This window comes from Bombyx mori, chromosome 3 (genome assembly GCF_030269925.1).
Source record: "Bombyx mori chromosome 3, ASM3026992v2".
NCBI lineage: Eukaryota > Metazoa > Arthropoda > Insecta > Lepidoptera > Bombycidae > Bombyx > Bombyx mori.
This window is the reverse complement of record NC_085109.1, coordinates 3,609,563-3,624,826: the sequence shown is the minus strand read 5'-3', so window position 1 is coordinate 3,624,826 and position 15,264 is coordinate 3,609,563. Positions and strand designations below refer to the sequence as shown.

At 36.2% G+C, this 15,264-nt stretch overlaps 1 protein-coding gene and 1 pseudogene across 1 annotated transcript in view; both read right to left on the bottom strand.

The window, feature by feature from the left end:
• _Bre4 (glycosyltransferase) overlaps window positions 1-15,264 on the bottom strand; it is a 188,677-nt gene that overhangs the window by 40,176 nt on the left and 133,237 nt on the right. The gene's annotated exons all lie outside the window — the stretch shown is intronic.
• LOC119631202 (U1 spliceosomal RNA) lies at window positions 8,639-8,781 on the bottom strand (annotated as a pseudogene).

The following is a 15,264-nucleotide window of genomic DNA, read 5'->3' as shown; positions in this document are numbered from 1 at the left end:
ACTAGGAACAAACACAAGCTTGTTGTGCCGATGAGTAGGTTACATAAGATACGAAATTCATTCGGGTGTTTGTCTGTGCGCCTGTACAACAAAATCCCACAAGATGTTCAGAACCTACATATACATAGGTTTAAGAAAACTATTAAAGAACATCTGTGCAATAAAGCTTATTATAAAGTCAATGATTATCTAGAAGATTGCACAAAGTGGGAATGAGTTGCACGCTCCAGGCATTTCAATATTGTAGTAATTGTTACGTTATATTACTCATTGTAAAAAATTCATATTAAAAAAAATAATCTAATATTAAAAAATAAATAAATAATAATTTCATATGTAAAAAAAAAAAGACATGCCCGCTGAGTTTCTTGCCAATTCTTCTCAGGACGGAGGCTAGTTCTTGTGAATTGGCGGTAGTTTTTTTGACGTTCAACAAGTATGTACTTTCATTTATGTTGAATAAAAAATTTTGATTTCATTTGATTTGATTTGATATATTAAATTAATGGTATACAGTTATACATATTAAACAAAACGCTGTAATATAAATAAATTTACATAGAATACATAAAAAATAATAATTCATTTCGTATTATACGTAAGAATAGAGGTTCAACTATAATATGTTGCATAGTTGCTGAGAAACTGAACATTTTCAGATTTAAATTTTATCTATACTATCTATACTAATATTATAAAGAGGAAAGATTTGTTTGTTTGTTTGTTTCGAATAGGCTCCGAAACTACTGGACCGATTTGAAAAATTCTTTTTCCATTAGAAGCCGACATTGTCCCTGATGAACATAGGCCACTTTTTTTTAATTTTTTTTTATTTTATTTTTTTGGTTTCATGTGTGTTTTAATGTTTCCGAAGCGAAGCGAGGGCGGGTCGCTAGTAATATTATAAAGCTGAAGAGTTTGTTTGTTTGAACGCGCTATTTTGAGGAACTGCTGGTCCGATTTGAAAAATTATTTCAGTGTTAGATAGCCCATTTATCGAGTAAGGCTATAGGCATAGGCTATATAACATCACGCTAAGACCAATGTAAGCGCAGCATCAATAAAGAATGTTTCAAAATCGGGGTTTTATTCACTTTCGAGAGCTTCGACTGCGTGCGCTGCAGAAAAGGTTAAAGTTTCGCTAAAGTAATGTATGACAGAATTGCTCCCCTTTAAAAGGTCTAAAAAAAGTCCGCGACAGCATATGTCTATATGTTAAGGTTGGCTCACTATAACGTTTTTCACGCTAACCAAATTTGTTCTAAATAAAGCATTATTTGTGAACTATTCCACGTGGACGAAGTCGCTGGCAAAAGCTAGTTATTAGATAATTCGCTTGTTAACGTATACATAAAAAAAAAAAGTTAAAACAGTTTTCTGCTACGCACAGTGAATCTCTGGAATTCGTTGCCATCAGCGGTCTTCCCCAACAACTGCGACATTGGGTTATTCAAGAAAAGAGCATATTCTTATCTGAAGGCAACGCACTGGCGTAAACGCTGGTGACCGTGGGCGGCGGTGAATCACTTACCATCGGGTGACCCGTCTTGCTCGTTTGCCTCTTAGTTGTTATAAAAAAAAAAAAAAACATCATAACCACAGAATTCTTTACTAGCGTAGTCTAACAGGCCCATGTGGCGTTTTTTTTTCTCTATCTCCTAACATTTATAGCCTTTGATGAATAGGCCATTAACGTCCGATCCGTGAAGAGGAAATTACGTTATTCGGCTAATCTTCGTTGAAAACTTCGCTATTTTTGTTAACGATGTTATTATAGCCTGTTTTTATGTTACAGTTTCCTCAACCAGCATCGGGGTCTACGGAAGATCACGCAGATTGCTTCAAACCTCTTAGGGTGATAAAGGACCATGTGTCGAATTTGACTCACGGCGCTCTATCCGTTTAACGTTACCAATTTGCGTTTGTCGTCGTGGCCTAAAGGATAAGACGTCCGGTGCATTCGGGTTGAGCGATGCACCGGTGTTCGAATCCCGCAGGCGGGTACCAATTTTTCTAATAAAATACGTACTCAACAAATGTTCACGATTGACTTCCACGGTGAAGGAATAACATCGTGTAATACAAATCAAACCCGCAAAATTATAATTTGCGTAATTACTGGTGGTAGGACCTCTTGTGAGTCCGAACGGGTAGGTACCTCCACCCTGTCTAATCCTGCCGTGAAGCAGTAATGCGTTTCGGTTTGAAGGGTGAGGCAGCCGTTGTAACTATACTGAGACCTTAGAACTTATATCTCAAGGTAGGTGGCGACATTTACGCTGTGGATGTCTATGGGCTCTGGTAACCGCTTAACACCAGGTGGGCCGTGAGCTCGTCCGCCAACCTAAGCAATAAACAGAAAATTACAACGAGAATGCTGTCGCCTATCTTGAACTATGACGATGAGTTTAATATTTCATTCGAATAGAGTAACAAATATATTAACCTATTTCATTGACATTTTATCCCAGCTATTAGCTAAGGATAGCGCTAATAAAATAATTTGCAGGCAATGTAAAACAATTAATTATTACTTGTTGCGGCTTGTTCTTGATACAATGCGGGGGTCGTTTGTTTTTGATGCACGTAAGGGTTCATGAAACATGACGTAAGTGATTATTTACTGTTAGCGTCAAGAAAGTAGTTGGTTCCCGTTTTGGAAACAACCTCATTGCATCCCGTATGGACTTCAGCTTTTTTTTATTGCTTAGATGGATGGATGAGCTCACAGCCCACCTGGTGTTAAGTGGTTACTGGAGCCTATAGACATCTACAACGTAAATGTACCACCCACCTTGAGATATAAGTTCTAAGATCTCAGTATAGCTACAACGGCTATCCCGCCCTTTGAACCGAAACGCATTACTGCTTCACGGCGGAAATAGGCGGGGCGGTGGTACCTACCCGTGCGGACTCCCAAGAGGTCCTACCACCAGTGATCAGCTTTTATAACTAAAGTGAAAATCCTACCGGCGTCCATGGAGAGGACACATGAGTTTTTCTTTAGAATCGTTGTGATTTCAAACCGGATGCAACGGAAAAAACGACAGGTAAGAGACACAATTACAAAAATGTGTAGGATGAAGCCAGCAAAGAATGAGACAGAAATATACATACTATTTAATACAGCGCCATCTGTGAGATTTTTTAATACTAACGTGTGTATGAAAGCTCTTGTAGTGAATTTTAATTTAGGATTATACGTGAAATTAAAATATCAATTCACAGAGGGCGCTACCTTACATTTATTTACTAATGACAAAATTTTACATATACTTAAGACGTTTAGGATAATTGTATTTTAATTTTGGAAGGTTTCACTTCTACCATGTGTGAATTGCACACATTTTGTTTTTTTATTCTGTTTAACGATCCACATTTAGGGAATTTTCATCTCGCATCTTTATTTTTAGTACAAACAATAAAAATGAATACGAATATAGGATTTATTTTACGATAGCATAACTTGTATGTTTGTGAGATTACAAAATTATTCGGGATTCGACGAACGGTTTCCTGCCAAAGAAAACCAAGGAGATTTCAATTATTGAATTCTTTAGTTTTTTATTTTTTTATTATTCGTATTATTTTTAAACATTACACATAACATTAATCATTGTAAATGTTGCTCAAAACTATTAATTCTAAAAATATCAGGAAATAATGATATAGTCTACTGAATAAAACTGTAGATGGTTCTCAAAGAAATAAATGAAATACGAAATATTAACTCTTCGGAAAAGAAGAGAAAAAATTATTGTCACAAAAAATATTTTTCAAAGCGCAATTAAATTTAAATCAAATATTTATTTCATATCTTAACATTTGAATTTTGTTTTAGTTGTACGTTAACGGAAAGAACATGATAATATTTTCGGCTTCAGTAGTCCTAACTTTGCATTCTTTACGTCAAGCTACGTATCTAAGCGTAATCTTTTTATTTCGAAAACATTTCATAATTTCGTGACAATTTTTTTTGTTTTCTAACCAAGAATTCTCGTTTCGGTTTGAATAAAATAAAATAAAACCGTTCTTTGTTACATTCACCGAAATAAATTACAAGACGGAAGGACCCTGAAGATTTCTCCAGTCAAACTCTTATTATGGTTTCGGATATCAAATCTCTGGTTTCGGGATTCAGGTGGTCGGATGGCACAATGCGACGGAAACATCGTAAATAAGAGTCGTAAACGGCCTCATTCCCTGAATACGACTGAAATGACTAGAAAGACCTCGACCTATATCACTGATTATAGTTAAACGATTGTTAAATGATTACATGATATGTAACCGCATGATATGTTTTGAAAATAATGGAGTGTAACGTGCATGAATAGATGATCATACCGGCTTTACCTTAATTTAAAGCATATGCACAACTTTATGGTGAGCAAGCTACCGAACGCACACTTAATTTTTTTGGTATCGTTTTATTTCTAATTAGTGGGCCCCCAGTAGTCGAAATTCGATTATACTGAATTGAAAATTATTATGGTTCTATTTTCAAAGACTATTTATTATATTTCTATAATCACAGATTTCACCAAGACTATACTATAGACAAATAATGTTAAACACAAACAATATTAATTTATTCTCAATTTGAGAACAGACTTCAAATAATAACAAAAATTTGACAATAAACAAAGAGTATATGTGCATGATATACATGTGGTGTGTCAATGACATGGTAGTGTATTATTTTTTATATATTGATTTAATGTATTTTTTATGCATAATCAAAAAAAAAATAATAATATTCTGCATTCCTTCTCGATATTCTCTATAAGTGTGAAAATTTTTATACTCCTCTGTTCGCGCAATATTCGTAAAAAAGGGTACATTTTTTTTGCTTTTGCGCGTATTAATAAATAGATTACATACAAAAAACTAAAATCAACTTGTCTATTTCTGCCGTGGAGCTGTAATGCATTTCGGTTGGATGGGTGTGGCAGTCGTCATAAAACTGAGACTTAAAACTCATATCACATGGTAGGTAGCAGCATTTTCGTTGTTGATGCTTATGGGCTCCGTAAACAGTTTAGTGGGTTGTTTGTGTTCATTTTCTGGCTCGCTAAATTCCCTCGCATGGACATATACAATCATCTTGTCCTGTTTTAACGTCTGAAGTAATCACGCGATCCGGTATTGAAGAAGGCAGTTAGAGAAGGCAACTAATCTACAAATGCAATGCAATTATGACAACAATCTTGTATTTAAACTAGAGCAGCGACATTTTTTCTGTAGTGTATCGAGTCGAGTTAGTTCATTTAAGGCAATAAAAAATGGAAATGTAGTTACACGCTCTCTACAGTTGAACTCCAACTGTTGTACAAATTTGAAATTCAAATAATCCCAATTTTATGGGCTTAGCACGCGTCAAATCATAGAATGAAAATTGCAACAAAAATATTTTTTAAGCCAGCCTCCATTAACGGAGTAAAACTGACAGCGTCTAATCCACCAATTAAAGGGGCCGTTTCGGACGTAACGAGTACCTTCCCTTTTGCTTTTATCTCCTTCGAATCCGCAGTAGGTTGGGATTACACTAAATCCTACCCATCTCTTCCCTGATTGACCTTTTTCATTTCGTTCCAGCTCTTCCGAGGTGGCGTAACAAGCCCTTGTTTCGTTTTATTCAAAATTGAAAACGCAATTTGCCAGTTTTCTCCCAGACCGGCACAAACTGTATCCATCTATAGATGGGTTTTCAGCAAGTTAATCCCAACGTAAAAACACTGATTACCTACGTTACATAAAAATATTCATTTTGTATTTTATTAATGTTTTGGTGATGTAATCATTTTTGAACCGGTAATGTATAATTGTTGAAGTCTACAGATGTAAATACCGTCACTTTTGAAAATCATTTTGTATCGTATAATTGTAATCGCTGCATCACCTTTCGAAACCGAACGCATTACTGTTTCACAGTAGAAATAGGGAGGGTGGTGTTATCTAAAAGTGTAGACTAAAAATACGGCCTACTGTTCGTAGCGAAAAAAGTCAGGCAGAAAAGTAACTGGATAGTGCTGCTGGGGAAGCAGCAAACAAACTCTTCCTTCCCCGTACAAAAACCTAGTAGCAGTAACCAGAGAGCTAATCAAGAAAAGTAGAAAGCCATTTTGACATTATGACAGTTTTAACATCTTAAACCAATGAACATCGATATCGTACGATCTTATAAGAGGTGCATTCCTAAACAACGTTTCATTCATACTGCCCTCGACATCTTAACATCGATTATTAAAATAGTGGGCGTATTTGCATCTGAACAAGCACGATCGACCTATTTCTACCACGGAGCATTCATTCGTGCGTTCTGATCCGAAGGGCCAGACATCGGTACGACGATAGCTCAACCTCACCTGCAACCAGACCATTATGTCTATGGGTTCCGATAACCACATCATCAGGTAGCGGGATTTCTATCTACAACAATCAAACCACCTTTCGTTCATTTTACTAATCCTCCTTCGCTCGTCTAATTTCAACTACACACACAATTCCTTTGATAAACACAAACAATCTAGGCACATCCTCTATATAACGTTAAAAAGATACTGTCCAAAAGACAATTTCATTAACGTCAAAAGAAAATTGCGTCGCACCAATCAATTTCGGGAATGCCTCCAAGGTAAACTTAATGCGGAAACGGGCCGATACCGAATGTGCACAAACAAAGGCTCTCGAGTTCTTTGTCCAATCTCTTTGGGTAAAACAAATGGTATCGATAAGCGATGTAATAATGCAAAAGGGTAAGTATGTACTCGCAATCACGATTTCAAAACGTGCCTGGATATTAGCTACATAGAAATTCATGTATGTAAAGTATTCTATTACACGGCTTTTTGTTATCAAAAATAAAGTTTCTTTGAATATTTGATTATTAAATTTGATTTAAAATCAATTGTTGGGTAATTAAACTGCGGTTTTGATAGTCCGCAAAGTCCTTCGCTTGTTTAAGTTACTAACAAAATTTTAATGTTCTATTCTATTCTATCAGCCCACAGACGTCCACTGTTGGAAATTTTCCTCCCCCAAGCCTCGCCACAAAGATCGGTACTGCGCTGCTTGCATCCAGCGGATCCACGCGAACCTCAATAAGTTATCTTGTGACCATCATCAAATCAGAAATGAGAAGATTCGCAGGAAAACATGGTAACCGACATAGTCCAAAGGATTGTTGAAGTCGATGGTCAATCTGACTTCGTTAAGCCGGAAGCCTTTAAAATATTATATTTCGTTTTACAAACAAAGATACGAAAAACATAGATTGCGAATTAAAAGAAAAAACAGGAAACAAAAGGTGCTCCCCAAAACTTTTGCATGTGAATGAATATAAATTTACTGAACCCGATAAATTTCGTTTTCGGTACACAAAAGGTGCGCTCTGTTTGCGATATAAATTGAAGAGGACGACCGGCCTCGGCGTTAATCGATCAACGGAGATTTCCTGAGTCAATCTCTATCAGCCATTCTAGGAGATTAAGGTCGGCGCATTGATGAAACTGTAAATAATGGACTCCATATTTATGTCTTCGTAGATACACTTAGATATAGTCAATTAAATATTGGTCAGAGCGACGAGAATGAATGCATGGACCATGCATGTGAGAGGTCTATGCTCATGATGGAATGTGTTAGGGTTGCACAAAGAGAGAAAAATAAATATTTTTTATTCGTACATATATCCTTTGTAATAATGTTAATTTCATTATTTTCAAGGGTCTGGATCACGTTAATATGTTATTCACAAGAGCTGAGGCTTATTTTAATGCGTTTTATTTCTCAGTATTTTGAAAACAAAGGGCAATTTTCACTATAAAAAGGAAATATGACATTTTATTAATCGTATATCCGTCCAATCAATATTTTAAAAGAATGTAATCAAATCAGATATTAATAATAATATGCTTCTCTGATCATAAATGCTGTTTAAAAAAATAAAATACTGTCCTTATCAGTCATTTTAAAGCGAGAATGACTATTAACCTTATCAAGGTGACAACCCTGTACAGGCCACTTTGGCACGTGACCGAACGACAGGACACGGACAACGTCTAGGTAATTTCCCTAGATAATAGATTGTCATTACGTATTATAGTTGTTCAGATAACGACACGGTTTCTATACATGTTATGTACGAATGTGTGATTCATGAAAAAAAAAAGAGATTTAGTATTTTGTTTGTTTCTCCACGCGTCGTCATTAATTGGGAGATTGAGACAGTTGTGATACAACATACTTTAGACTTCGATCTTATATATATATTTTTTTTATTGCTGTGCCGTGTTTGTCACCGGTGCCCTTCGTGGCGCATTGAAGTAATTATATCGATTTCTGATACTAAGGTGCCGGAATATTTAGTAGACTCGAGGAAAGACAAATCCGAAGAAGCTGAGAATGAATTTATATCTAACAAATCTAAAAGACTAAAATACTTTAAAAAAAAAAGATGTGTTGTGTCGTGGAACACCGGATAGGAACGAAGTCCCTTATTACAAAAATATTAATTATAAGTTTTATTCGAGGTATAAAGAAAATAATTATTCGGGTATACATTTATTATTATGTTTTTTTATTGATCAAAAAAATAAACAAACACCTTTACAAAGTTATCAACTTTATTTTATTCACAATGATTTATAAAAATTACGCGTCCGAGTCATCCGCATTAGGGATAATCGCAAGGGTCAACGACTCCGCAGTGCAATGGAGTAGCCTCGTCCTGGGGGAATCGCCTGCATGATCACGGTATCCCCTACGCCAGGTAAGTATGATTAAGCAAGAGAAATACGAGAAGGTCTATCAACTGTGCAACATCTCGTCACCGCGATTCAGGATTTGTTGAATTTACGTGCAGCGACATCTGTTGATAACAAACTAAATAAAAAAATCTTACGTTACGGACGTTTTTTCCCCGGTTAGTGTACCCCTCCGCATCGTCCCATATGGAACATCGTTCCAAAAACAAAAAGGGAATTTTAGACAATCTAGGTGTCTTAGTAACAGAAATCGACATAATTATATCTGTGCGCCGCGTAGGGCACCGGTGACCTACAAAGTGTTAAAGTGGATGACTTTCCCGTCGTTATTTCTATAGGCCTCGGTAACCGCTTCAGTTCAGGGCGGCTGTGAGCAAACCTAAGATTTCTGGCGTATTATCATCAACTTAAAAAATGGCGGCACCAAATAAAAAAGGAAGATATTTCATTAATTAAAGAACCACAGTCAGCGTGATGAAGCACTCATTAAGTTTACAAATTTAATATTAACAATTCTGTCTTGGTTTGTTCGTTATAAAACGCGTTTTACATTTAACCGACTTTTATTGTTGTTGTAAACACTTGTACAATATTTCTAAAAAAGAAACACATAGAATAGTATATTTTTTTACAGAATATAACAGCTTTGCAGTGCGCAGCGATTAGATTGTTTTTGGCATTTTTATGAACGCTTTCATCTGAGACCTTACTGTAGTTTGGTTGGGACGAATAGGCGATGCGCTAACTAAAACATGCCTTTAAAAATGCGATACACAAAGAGACAGGTTAATACGAAATGTGTGTGTGTGCAAGTCACACACGGTAGAAGTGAAACTTATAAAAAATAAGAATAATCGCAAGGGTCAACCACCAACCACTCCACAGTGCAATGGAGCAGCCTCACCCTGGGGGAACCGCTTGCATTATCACGGTATCTCTACGCCAGGTAGGAGTGGGTAATATCGGTTTTGCCACGTATCGAATCGTATCTATATATCGAGGATCAATATCGGATATTGAATCTATATATTTTCTGAATCTATATATTGATGGATGCTAGTAGATTTTCTCGATTCATGATATTTGAGATTTGAAACGATACGCTGATATAATATCGTAGTAGATATAGATTTAAGTCAACGTTATACGGTTGGTTTTCTGATATCAATATATAATATGATCTTAAAGTAATAAAAAGAACATGAAAATAAAAATATCAAAAAAACTTTCCTTCATGCTTTTACCAGGCTTAGGACTGGCTACATTATTTTCAGTTTTTAGTATTTTGTGTCTTAATTTAAAATTACAAAATATACCAAAAGAGTGTAGATTTCAAAAGTTTAATACAAACACAAGAAATAAACTCAATTATTTGGATTCAACTAAAAATAGAAAAATGTGTACTTTAAAAATCAAACACAAAAAACTTTTAAGTATTTATAAACACTTGTCCAAAAATTCTAGTTCAAGGTCAAAGCGCGTGAAATTAAATTCAACGATGCAAATAGGCTATACTGCATTCAAGTTAGGGTCGAAAGTTGAAACTTCTTTCCTTAATTGTATCCTGCTGATACGCTAAGAATAATCTACAGACATATTGACTTAAATATAAGGTTTACAATTGTATGGATAATGCCTATTTCTGTTTCATTCATTACATGATATCCCTATCGCGCGCTCACTCACTCTGGCCGATTCGATACGAACCAAACGAATATTGCTGATATTAACGAATCGGTACGATATGCCGATGCGCATCACATCGAGCAATATCGTGTATCGGCTGATATCGAAATATAGATTTCGATTCACGAATCGGTCCGATATCGCGATATGGCGATGCGCATCACATCGAGCAATATCGTGTATCGGCTGATATCGATATATAGATTTCGTGCGGGGCGATATCGTATTCAACGATATTGCTGCGATATATAGATATTGAATCTATATACGATTTATATCACCCACTCCTAACGCCAGGTAAGTATGATTTAGCAAGAGAAAATTTCTCTTTGGTTATCAACAGATGTCACTGCACGTAAATTAAACAATTCCTGAACAGTTGATAGACGTTCTCGAGCTCGTAACTAACTAGAAATAATTGTAAATTATCTTTTATAGTATGAGGTAGCGCTCTCTGTGAATTGAAATTTTAAATTTGCGTTTAATTTTTTCGTTTCATCGAGTTTGAAATCACACCCAACGATTCTAAAGAAGTTTCACTTCTATAAATAAACAATTTTTTCCAGGAAAACGGGCCGGAGCCCTTTTCACATGTATTCTGGCTACAGAGACAACGACTTCAACCGATATTTAAACAACGAAACCGTAAAAGGCCACACCAACCATTAGACCAAAGCACAGAAATTAAAATGTAATTCCAGTTTGTGTATTTTGGCCTAATGGTTAGTGGTTAATATTACAATTACACGTTACGATCAGCTTTGATTTAGAAATTCAAAGGACGTGCGTTTAAACTTAGTTTGAACTTCGAAGATTAGGAATGGTACGACCTAAAGCCTGTTATTATTCGAGGTATTGACTTCGAATATTGATTTGAGGTCACTTCGCTATCCTAGTTAGTTATGTCAGAGCCAGACGCTTTATTCCGGTCTGGGAATCGAAGATTACGTTCACCGGCGTACGTTTTCATATCAAATTGAAGATGTTATTTTGTTCCAGTTATACATCATTGACTCTTTAATATATACGTATATGTGTAAAGAAAAACCTTTGTGATCTTTATTATTTAAAACTCTTCAGTTTTTAAAAAGGATTTTACTTCAGTGTCATATAGTTCATGGAGTTTCATGAAGTCTGTCATTCAGTCAAAAAGAAAGTTCAGGTTTGTATAATATAGTAATACTTTTATTTGATAATTAGTAATTTCTTCATCATCATTTTCTACCCATGTGCCACTCCCAATAATAACAGGCATTGACTGATGTGATCAACTTTCAGGCTTACATAAATGGACTCCTCTTCGCATCGTGTTCTTCAGCGCTGAGGTCCGTGACCTTTACGGAGCACTTTTGTTTGGACTATGTTCCTCCATTCCTTCTTGTCCTTTCAAACAACATATATAGACTAGGTCTCCTAAAATCACTTGCGAAAAGTCCAAATTAGGTTGCTAACCTTAGGTTAGGTTATTACCAAATAGTTGTACATATATGTATATATTTAAATGCTAATTTACTCTCCTCATGGGACAGTTAAAACTAAAATATCTAAACCATTTCTTACTATTACCTATTAATAAAAAAAAGACGAGGATTTTTCGTGGAATATTCACCAATATTCAGCTTTGTACATATTTAGTATTCTCTAATGAACGCGGCTTTTGGGAGGCCCGACCCATGAATCCTTAAAGAAGGTTTAAGTAGCAGCGTTTGTCTTACCCGATATTTATTTTCGGTTCGCTCGTTCCCTTTCCATATTGGCAGACTAGCGTAAAATATAAATCGACTCTCGATATGCAATGTACGATCCGTGCCCCGGTTACGTTATGTAGGTACTTCTGCATAAGTAAGTAGCCGTTTCGTAGCTAACGAACAATACAGGGGTGGAAGCCCGAAAGCGGCCATTAAGCAAACAGAGGGAAATTAACAGTTGGCCGGAAGCTTTATTATTAAGTGGCCGCAATAAATTCGGTTAAGTAAAAAGGGCGTCTTCGGCGAGAATCGTCGCTTCCGCTGGTAGAAAATCGCAGCGCCGGTAAAGTTATACTCAGGTATACGTAATGTTAAATGGCTTGTCGCATGAAAGTTTAACTGGTTCGGACGCAAAATGAGGTCAGAATTGGGGAAAAACAAACGGAAAAACTTTGGTTTTTTTTTAAAAGATATATATTGAGAGGTTTCACAAGAATATGAAGGCATTTGAAGAGTCCGTAATGATTTTTTGTAGGTCTCATAACCGTCCCTCAGAATGAGGTATAAGGTCAATGCTTTGGAATTTCCATTGCGTTGAAATAAAATATTCTCACAACCGGTATAATCCACATCACTATTTAAGTTTTATTTTATTTTATTAACAGTGTTGAGGCAGTTGGTTTGAAATAGATATTTGACCGGGCGACCAGAGGGTGGTCCTGGCTATGCCGCATGCTACCTTCCAGACGGCAGGGGAGACGTGGTGGCAGCCGCGGTCCAATTCGTGGTTTGCGATGCCGTTATCGCCGGACATACTGTTGAAGGACTCGAAAAACATCTGGATTATTCGTTATTTTACTGGTGGTAGCATCTCTTGTAAGTCCACACGGATAAGTACCACCACCCTGCCTATTTCTGCCGTGAAGCAGTAATGCGTTTCGGTTTGAAGGGCAGCCGTTGTAACTATACTGAAACCTTAGAACTTATATCTCAAGGTGGGTGGCGCATTTACGTTGTAGATGTCTATGGGCTCCAGTAACCACTTAACGCCAGGTGGGTTGTGAGCTCATCCACTCAACTAAGCAATAAAAAAAAAAGTCCGTCAAGACACACATATCCCGAACGCCTACTAGAAAACCTCAAGCAAGACCTTTGGCTCTAAGGCCGAAAAAGAAAATTGCCTTAAATATATGACGTTTTCGTCGTGATGAAATTCGTTCGATGACGGATGTCTGCTGTCCGATTCTGCAACATTAACATAATATATTTTGACGTGCGTATCGCGAAGTGAGGGTGCGTAACGGGTATAACGTGCTCTCTTTCTCTCTCTCGCACAACGACAGAGGCAACGTAACGTGCATTCTTTTTTCGATATTTGACAGTTACCACCAGCTGAATAGGACTTTTTGGCGGGAACGCGAGGAGTGAAGTTGTGTGATTTTGTTTTATTTTGTCTAATTAGTGTTTCTTCAGGTTTAAATGTGTAATAACGGTGGTTTATTAACCGTTTAATATCTGTGAAAGTGCACAAATGTGGAAAAATGAAACAAAGTTGCTGAACGTAACTTCTCGGGATCTTCCAAAAAGTCTATTGAAAAAGTCTCAGTAAATGACCACCATTTTACTGAGATTATACTTCATCCCATATCATCTCATTTCATTTCGTTTCGTTTTCATTTCATTTCATGCCATGTTTCATAATAATCAACTTCATTTCATTTCATATCATATTTCATATAAAAAAGTTATCATTAAAATTAAAATAAGACTTGACCTAAAGGTCTTAGTTACCATAAAAAGGTCCATACCATAACTGTTATGACTGTCGGTACTTGAACCATTGTACCATGGTTCACTTGCGGACTAAACAATAATAATAATAATAATAATAATGGTTGGTTCGAAGTAAGTATCAATTGAATAGAATATTTGAGATGTATTCAACTGATAATTACTTTTAATAAATTTATCTTTTTTATTTGATTGGTTTTGTTAATTTTGAGTTTGTTTCAATGATACTATGTACACATATGGACTTATTGTTGTCTGAAATAAAATAAACCATTCATTCATTAATAACCATAAAAAGTTACCATAAAGTTCATAAAATCACTTAAAAGCAGTTGAATAGGAACCATGACAGCGGCAACGTCACGAAACATTTCGTGTATTCTTTTTTCGATATTTGCCAGTTACCACCAGTTGGATAGAAAAAGATGCTTCCTGTCCCGAATCTGACGGCCGAGCCCAATCGTTTGATTACACCTAACGCCTTTCGATCAAACCACCAATGATATAAACGCTTTTATAAAACTGTCTCAGCGAGAGCGTAGGTTTTTCGTTAGGCAGCGGCTTGGCTCTGCCCCTGGCATTGCTGAAGTCCATGGGCGACGGTAACCACTCACCATCAGGTGGGCCGTATGCTCGTCTGCCTACAAGGGCAATAAAAAAAAAATCATTGTCATACAAATGGATGGTAATATACGACTTTTTTACTATATCAATGTTTTACATTAGTTTTTAGGGGGTATTTCATTTTAAGAAAACATGTTCAGCTGCTGTGCCTAAATACATGAGCCATAAAATAAATCTAAAGTGCCATTAATAAGAAATAGTATGGGCTTTTTAGTACTTACCGAGGACATTTTAGATAGGAAAATAACGATTTATTTTAATTTATATGATCAGGCCTATAGTATAGTATTACGTTATTTATTTTATTTCGTACAGGCGACCCGCCCTCGCTTCGCTTCGGAAACATTAAATTTTATTATTGATAGTTGAGTCCCGCGGTGTTACCCGCGTTTATTGTCGTACCGCGGGTGACGTCGCGGGGCGAAGCTAGTCTAAAAAAAGTAACCTAAGTTACTCCTTATATCATCAGCTACCTATCAGTGAAAGTCTCGTCAAAATCGGTCAAACCGTTCCAGAGATTAGCCGGAACAAACAGACAGAGACAAAAAATTGTAAAAAATGTTATTTTGGTGTAAGTACCGTATGTATATATTCATATGCATTTAGTAATAAAACGGCTATTTCAATATTACAAACGGACACACCAATTTTATTTATATGTATAGATAGAGTGATATATTTGTAGGGTTCATTCTTTCTTACACATC